The sequence below is a fragment of the Pinus tabuliformis genome, chromosome 5_2 (genome assembly GCF_031772625.1).
Source record: "Pinus tabuliformis cultivar Carrire ecotype Pingquan chromosome 5_2, CPIR1, whole genome shotgun sequence".
Taxonomy (NCBI): domain Eukaryota; kingdom Viridiplantae; phylum Streptophyta; class Pinopsida; order Pinales; family Pinaceae; genus Pinus; species Pinus tabuliformis.
The window spans coordinates 998,446,986-998,455,631 of NC_142306.1; positions in this window are offsets into that span (position 1 = coordinate 998,446,986).

An 8,646-nucleotide genomic window follows, 5' to 3' on the forward strand; every position below is an offset into this window, starting at 1 on the left:
TCAATTAATTAGGGACACTGAAATTTAATTAATTCAATTAATTAGGGACAATGGTAGAGACTACATGAGTTCCAACTATTGATGTTGTTAATCTATTATTTTATACTAGTGTATAGTATTATTTAAACACAAATAATAAATAATGATCATATATTCTACACAATCCACTAAAATTTACATTGGTATATTAAAAGAACATTATAAATTTGTCATAATTAATGTAAAGTAATTTTTCTTATTTAAAATTTAATATGATACTTTTATGCAACAACAATAAGAAAAGAGGGAACAGCTTTTGGAATGGTTTAGTAGTTCTATTTCCTTTGAATAGTTTGTACTTGTTGAAAAACCGAATAAAATAATTTAATGTGGAGCCATCCCGGTTTTGTTGGTGCTCTACGAATAGTCTTATAAATTGTTATGTTAAAAATGCTGACGGCTTGATCTTTATTGGCGTCGCAAAAAATTGTTTAACACTCGCAGTTAAATTTTATTCCAACAAATGCCCATCAAAAACTTGACTAGAAGCTTCTTGTATTTAAATGCACTGCACCTGAAACAATGGATTTTCTAGGGAATAAATGAGGGCATCTTCCGGGGACGAATAAGAAGGGCATCTTGCCTTTTTTCCTCTACCGTACATCGCATGATAAGACCGATCATTGGAGTGTGTGGACATTTCCATAAATTTAAAAATTGACGTGTCAGAAAACAAGAGAAAAGAAGATCATGAGGTCCTGATTTTATTTCATGTTAATGCATTCTCCGTAGGTAAATTCTCACGGAACAAAGTAGAATATGCTGTACACGACTCACACTTATAGAACCTTCTTTCACCTTGAGTTTCGTTAGTCTGCATTTAACATTATAAAACCAGTTCATACTTAGTAGACCGATCAAGCCTAAGCTGCGAAAACAACACTGTCAGATCTTGTCATAACTTGTTTAACTCTCCTGGAATTCTCCCAAGCACTTCGGTGAACAGCTCTCTAGGCTATTTCCCAGAAGTGTTTGGGGGGACTCTGGGAATTTTGAACTCTGCATCAGAGCATTGAGCTCAACTCTTTCTGGCGCTGGGAAGGCAACATAAAATCCGATATTGTCATAACTTGTTTAGCGCTCCTGGAGTTCTCCCAAACACTTCGGTGAACAGCTCCCTTGGGTAATTCCCAGAAGTGTTTGGGGGGACTCTAGGATCATTGAACTCTGCGTTAGCCCATGGAGTTCATGGAGATCAACATGTTACAGTTAGTTTTTTATGTTTAATATCGCTGTCGTGCTAGTATGTTCCAGATCATTTCATATAATGTATCCATTAGCTACTGCATATTTTTCCATGGGTACTTTGCAACAACTGTAAAATGTTTATATGAATGTGGACTGTGTCGGGGAACGTAAACTTATATACTCATTTTGATTTGTCCATCATTATCCATTATCAGGACCAAAGAGTTTTCTTCCCTGTGTTTGAGAAATCAGAAGCTTTACCTTATATAAAAAGTAGTTTTTAGGCTCTGCAACAGCTATTTGTGGCGTGTCTATTTTTTATAAATGTCTATTTCTGATAAGGCATGCCTAATAAGGCAAGGCTGTGTACTGACTGTTCTTTGATTCCTGTCAATAACATGTGTAAAATAAAATATTAAGTTTAAGAACATATTTACTAACTTTATATGGTGTTCCTATTTTATAATGATTGATTACTTTATGTTTATTTTATTAGTGGTAAAACCTTTACAAAACACTTCAGGTATTTATCCTTTATTTTTCCATCGACAACTGTCTATCCTTTATTTTTCCATCGACAACTTGAAAAGCGCGCAGTCATATTCACTGTAATGTAAGACGGATATTCGTTCTTATATTAATCCCTCCATATAACCATATTGGCAAACATCGATATAAAAGTCTCTCCTTGTCTCATATACGGAATTAATATGATTGCAATCTTGTCTCATTTATGTTGGGTCTTTTGCAGTAGCTTTTAATAATCAACTTATGTGAAGAAACGGAGGCTGAATTATGTTATTGATCGTCCGTTAACCTCTTAATCTTCATAACACAATCGAGTTTAAGCGAAAGTATAAAAGTGAGATTCCAATCCGGCTTTGAGTATTTCGCGGATATCTATCTCATCTCATAAACGGGTGCCGGCGTCCCCTAATAACGAATTGGTTAGCATGGCCGCAGGAATTTCCCTGTTGATTGTAGAGGTCGCTGACTGTAAAACTAAACAAATCTCGGAACAGGACGGGGTGTAGATGGGCCCTTCGTTGAAAATATCAGATTGCATATATCAAATTGATGCGAAAGTTGTATATGAAGTTACCTCAGTGACAAACAATGAAGAGGAAATGTGTAGCCGATATTGACTGGAGTGAAAATTTAACCATGATATTTACTCGACAATGAAATTAAATGTGATGATATCTAATTGATTATTATATCTAGTCGACAATGATTATATTTAGTCCACAATGAAATTAAATGTCAATGTGATGACATTTAAAAGATAGGGAAAAACTTATTATTACTACACTTAAAACAATAAAATCAAATATGATGACACCTAACCCATACTGAGATTAATATCTCAACACCCCTAACCAACACTGAGATTAATATATCGACATCCCTCATATGCACAGAGGGTTCACTGAGATTAATATGTCAGCACCCCTCACATGCACAGAGGGTTCTTAGAAGCAGAGTCGTGAGCGTTGGTCTAGATAATTGAAAAAAAATTGCCTTCCATTTACTCTAATCTTTCTCGTCTATTCGATATGGTTTTGCTGTGTGCGTGTTAATTTATGCTTCTGTTGCAGGAAAATACCCTAGCTTGTGTTCCTCCGAGACACAGAGTAAGGACCCTCTTCCTCCGATTGGTATTTTCCTTGAATGATGGTTGTGCCTGTCTGAGCAACGAGTTGTTTAGATGAACACAGAATTGTGTTAGAAATTGGTGAGAATTACCGGGATATTGCTGGAGGCTCTCGTGGATTTGGAAGAGAAGAAGAGGGTTATAGAGATTTTGTAAACAGGAAGTCTGCAAAGAGGAGGTTTCATAAAAAGGAAATACTGTTCAGATGATTGCAATATGGGTTTGAGAAATCCTAGATATTTGTATGGTTATGATGATAAGGGCAAAGATAATCTCTATCATTATGATGATGCGGGAAAGGGATACAAGAAATAAATGAGATATTTGAAATTACTGAAGTCTTAGCGTAGATACATCCAGATAAGATATAAGAATTCACGAGGATTTATAAGGAGAACCAACGAAAGGATAGATATCCTAAGAGAGGCCGAGGAGAGAAGAAAGACTGAATTTGGACAGTGAAATGAAAAAGAATTAGAGGCTAACTCTGCAGAGCGGACAGAACGCATTAGATATTGCAGGAGAATTCCCAAGAAGACCTCAAAAGGCTCATGAGGTAGATCCTGTGGAAGACTTTCTGTCAGAAGAACAGTTAGCGATGATTGAGTATCATGTAGCCGAATGTTTGGCTAGAATTACATTATTACAAGAAAGCACAGTTGGAGTAATTGAAAAATATAGTTACCAAAATTTCCTTACCCTCATTCTTTTATATAAAATAATGGTATCAAGTGATTTCATGTAAACAAGAAAAGTGAAGAAGATGACCTTCAAAATCTTCGGGCGATTGATGATACAGGAACTGAACACCGTTATGAAAGAATTGGAATTATGGATGTAGTGGAAGATTATATAAGAGGAGATGCCGCAGAAAATGAGTTCAAGGTTATTGAAGATCTTGAAGAACAAGAAGATGATCTGTTGGAATTAATAATTTCAGCTGCTGCCTTAAACACACTAACAAACACCATGATTACCCATCCAAGTAGTGCATGGTTGCGATTTTGTTTGAAGGTGAAAGGACTAAAGTTAGAGCAGAAGTACAACGGACCATTTCGCAACACATTACAGAAGTTAATACACTTAATGAAGTTGGTAAATAAATATGGGCAAGCATTTACTATGGAGCAGATGGGGGAAAATCCAGAGCTGTGGATACAGCTTGGTGCGGAGACGCAGTACCAATCTAGCAATACTGCAAACTGTTCAAGAACTGAAAGATGAAATGGCGCGTCTGCGAGAAGACAACGCGCGACTGACAGTGGAACAGGAAAGAATATTAAAGAGTCTGTCGGAAAGACAAAACCCACCATTAGCCAATCCTAGTGCGGAACAGCAAAGGGCAACTGAAGAGCGGAATTATGCACCTGAATTTTCAGAGGAAAAGGAAGATCATTCCGACAATGTAGTGGAACAGCAGACGCCAAAGAGACAGAAAATGGAATTACAAGGAGAATTCCGGAAAATTAAGCCTCCACATTTTGATGGAGAACAGGAGGAAGCTGCAGAGGCTTGGTTAATTAACATTAACAAGTACTTCCAGCTATATGAGTATGATCAAAATCTAAAGGCGCGGCTGGCCATCTTCCAGCTACAGGGCAAGGCAACCCTGTGGTGGGAAGAAATCAAAATTGTAAAAGGAGTAAGCGAGCAGAACATAACTTGGGAAAAGTTCCAGAAGTACTTCAAGGAGAGATATCTAACTAAACGTTTCTACGATGAGAAGGCACGGGAGTTCCATGATTTGCGACTGGGACAACAGTCCATGGACGAGTTCATTAACCGTTTCACCTCCCTGCTTCGCTATGTACCATATATCAAGGAGGAGAAGGCCAAGGTGCAGAGGTTTGTGAGCAGTTTACCAGCTTATATAAGAGAATGTATTGAGTTCGATAATCCCAGGACAATGGACGAGGCGATTCGTAAGGCAAGAATCTGTTATCAGCAAAACAAGCAGAAAGGAGGTACTTCAAATAAAAGGTGGATTGAAAGAAAAAGCAACAAAATTGCTGGTAACAGCAAGGGAAGTCGTGGTAGTGGCAGCAAGGTTGCTGGTAAAGGACAGATTGGCAGAAATATAGCAAAGAGTACTTTTCGGACTAAACCGAGTGAGAGCAGAATCAGTGAACCACCTGCCAGATCAGACCTTGAAGGAGTGGCCAGACCTCCAGTCCAATGCTGGGGTTGTGGAGGCCCACACTATGTAAAGAATTGCCCTCAGCGTAAAGGAGTGGATCAGATATCTCAGATCCAAGAAGCATCAACTGTTGGAGATGTGGCGCGTAGCATGCCAAGAATTAACGCGGCTCTGGAGGACCGTCAAGCGGAATACCAGCCGAGCATGGTGGAGTTTGAAGTTAAAATTTCCAATCTTTCCATAGCTGTTCTTATTGACCCGGGAGCTACCTTAAGTTATATTAGCCCAAAAATAGTAGAACATTGTAAGCTATCTTCTGAAAAATTCAAGAACCCATGGCTGGTACAGCTAGCCACAGGGGCTAAAAGAAGAGTCTTAGCCAAAATAAATAACTGTCCTTTTAGCATAGCTGGACAGTCAATTACAGCAGACTTGAATGTGCTTCCCTTGGGGTCCTATGACATTCTGATTGGTATGGATTGGTTGGAAAATCACTGGTCGTTGGTGAACTGCAAGACCAAAACCATTTATTACAAGGATGACTTAGGACAGCATCAAGAATTACAAGGGATTAAACACCCTGTACAGATCCGGCCTATCACTGCTTCCCAGCTAGCTAAATGTCTCAGGAAAAAGTGTCAGATTTACGCCATTCAAGTTGGGTATGCAGATCAGAGGAACAAGACAGCTGCGTTGGACAATATCCCGGTAGTGCAAGAATTTGTGGATGTATTTCCTGAAGAAGTACCAGGATTACCCCCGAAACGGGATATAGATTTCACTATAGAGTTGACACCAGGGGTAGCACCGGTGTCACGAGCACCGTACCGGATGAGTGTACCTGAGTTGACAGAATTGAAAATGCAACTACAAGAGTTGCTGGAAAAGAACTATATCCACCCCAGTGTGTCACCGTGGGGAGCTCCGGTACTATTTGTCAAAAAGAAGGATGGGACTCTCCGTATGTGTATAGACTATCGTCAGCTGAACAAACTCACGATTAAGAACAAGTACCCCCTGTCGCGGATTGACGAACTCTTCGATCAAGTGAAGGGAGCAAGGGTGTTTTCTAAGATCGATTTGCGATCTGGTTATCATCAAATCCGAATTAAAGAAGAAGACATTGCCAAAACCGCTTTCAGAACACGCTACAGTCATTACGAGTTTGTGGTGCTACCCTTTGGCTTGACCAACGCACCCGCCACCTTTATGTGTTTAATGAACAGCGTGTTTCACAGGTTCTTGGACAAATTCGTGCTGATATTTATAGATGACATTCTGATATATTCTCGTTCCCATGAGGAACACAAAGAACATCTCCGGTTGGTGTTGCAAACTCTTCGGGAGCATCAGCTGTATGCCAAATTTAGTAAGTGTGACTTTTTCAAGGAGGAAATCCAATACTTGGGCCATGTGATTACTAAGGAAGGAATAGCAGTAGATCCGGAGAAGATAAGGACTATTATGGAGTGGCCCATACCCAAGGATGTAGCTGATATCAGATCCTTTATGGGACTAGCAGGTTACTATGGAAGGTTTGTGGAGGGGTTCTCAAGAATAGCCTATCCTATCACGTCCTTGCAGAAAAAGGGAAAGGTCTTTAAATGGACACCAAAATGTCAGCAGAGCTTTGCTCGGTTGAAGCATTTACTCACTACTGCACCCATCTTGAGAATAGCAGATCCTAATAAGGATTACGTGGTATGCACTGATGCAAGTAAAGAGGGGGTGGGAGGAGTATTAATGCAAGAAGGAAGAGTAATCGCATATGAATCAAGGAAGCTAAAGGAGCATGAGCAGAGATACTCTGCTTACGATTTAGAGTTAGCAGCAGTGATCCATGCTCTGAAAATGTGGCGACATTACCTCTTCGGGAGGAAATTTCTGTTTTTAATAGATCACCACAGTTTGACCAATTACTTCAGCCAACCTACCTTAAATGCAAGACAAGGACGTTGGGCAGATTTCCTAAGTGGTTTCGATTTTGAGATTAAGCACTTAAAGGGCAAGGAGAATCGGGTGGCTGATGCCTTGAGTCGAAAAGTGCAGTGTTTGTGTGAACTTTCAGTCAGCAAGTGGCGGAACTCTCTGTTTGAGCAGATTAAATCAGCAGCAAATCAGGATGCTGAATACCAGCAGTTAAAACAGCAGGTACAGCAATTAAATAATGAAACCTTGCAGCAAGGTTACACATTGGACAATGCTGGCATGTTACACTTTAACAAGAAATTATATGTACCCGATTCAAATGACCTTAAGAACCTGATTTTGGACGAGTTCCATACCAGCCACTATACTGGCCATCTAGGGTACCAAAAGATGGTCACTGCATTAAGGAGAGAATACTTCTGGCCTAGAATGAAGAAGCAAGTGATTGAGTATTTGGCAAAGTGCTTAGAGTGCCAGCAGATTAAGGCAGAACACCAGCATCCAGCCGGGCTGTTACAACCGTTGCCTATTCCGGAATGGAAATGGGAAACCATTTCCATGGATTTTATAACAGGTTTGCCTCGGACAAGGAAAAAACATGATTCCATCATGGTAGTGGTAGATAAGTTGAGTAAAGCGGCACACTTCATACCCGTGCAATCCACCTATAAAGCAGTGCAAATTGCTCATCTTTTTATGCAAAATGTGTTCAGATTGCATGGACTACCAAAGGTAATCATTTCAGATCGGGATGTAAAGTTCACTTCCACCTTTTGGAGGACGTTGTTCACTGAGTTGGGAACACAGCTGAACTTTAGCACAGCATATCACCCACAGACCGATGGTCAAACTGAGCGAGTAAATCAAGTGCTGGAAGATATGTTGAGGGCGTATGTGATGATGAAACCAAACCAATGGGAAGAATATTTACACCTGGTTGAATTCGCATATAACAATGGATATCATACCTCGACACAATTAAGCCCTTTTGAGGTTTTGTATGGACGAAGATGCCGCACACCCTCAAGTTGGGGTGGGCCTGAGGATAAGCTGAGTTTGGGTCCGGAAATGCTTAAAGAGATGGAAGATACGGTGAAAAAGGTGCATGCCAATTTGAAGGCTGCACAAGACCGGCAGAAAAGTTTTGCCGACAGGAAAAGAAGGTTTAAGGAATACCAGGTTGGTGACCATGTGTTTGTAAGGATCCAAGTTAGAAGGAGCACACTACAATGGAGTGGGTGCGCCAAACTGGCTCCTCGGTACTTTGGTCCTTTTCAGATTTTGGCTAGAGTGGGGCCGGTGGCTTACCAACTCGCCTTGCCAAGCCATATTAGAATTCACAACGTGTTTCACGTCTCTGTTCTAAAGAAATATGTGTACGATCCCAAACATGTGATCCAATGGCAAGATGTTCAGGTAAGAATTAACCTCGTTGATTGTATGTGTCAATATACTTAATGGAAGACTGATTAAGAATATTGATTGTCTGCAGGTCGAACCGGAAGGCGAGGTTCTGGTCGAACCACAGAGCATTCTCGACCGGAGAGAAGTGCGGCTGCGGAAACGGGTTATTACCCAAATTAAAGTGCTGTGGCAGCACTATGGGCCTGAGGAGGCCACTTGGGAAGACGACGAGCTTATGAGGAAAGTGTACCCAGACTTATTTAATGGGAATAGACATCGGGACGATGTCCAATCC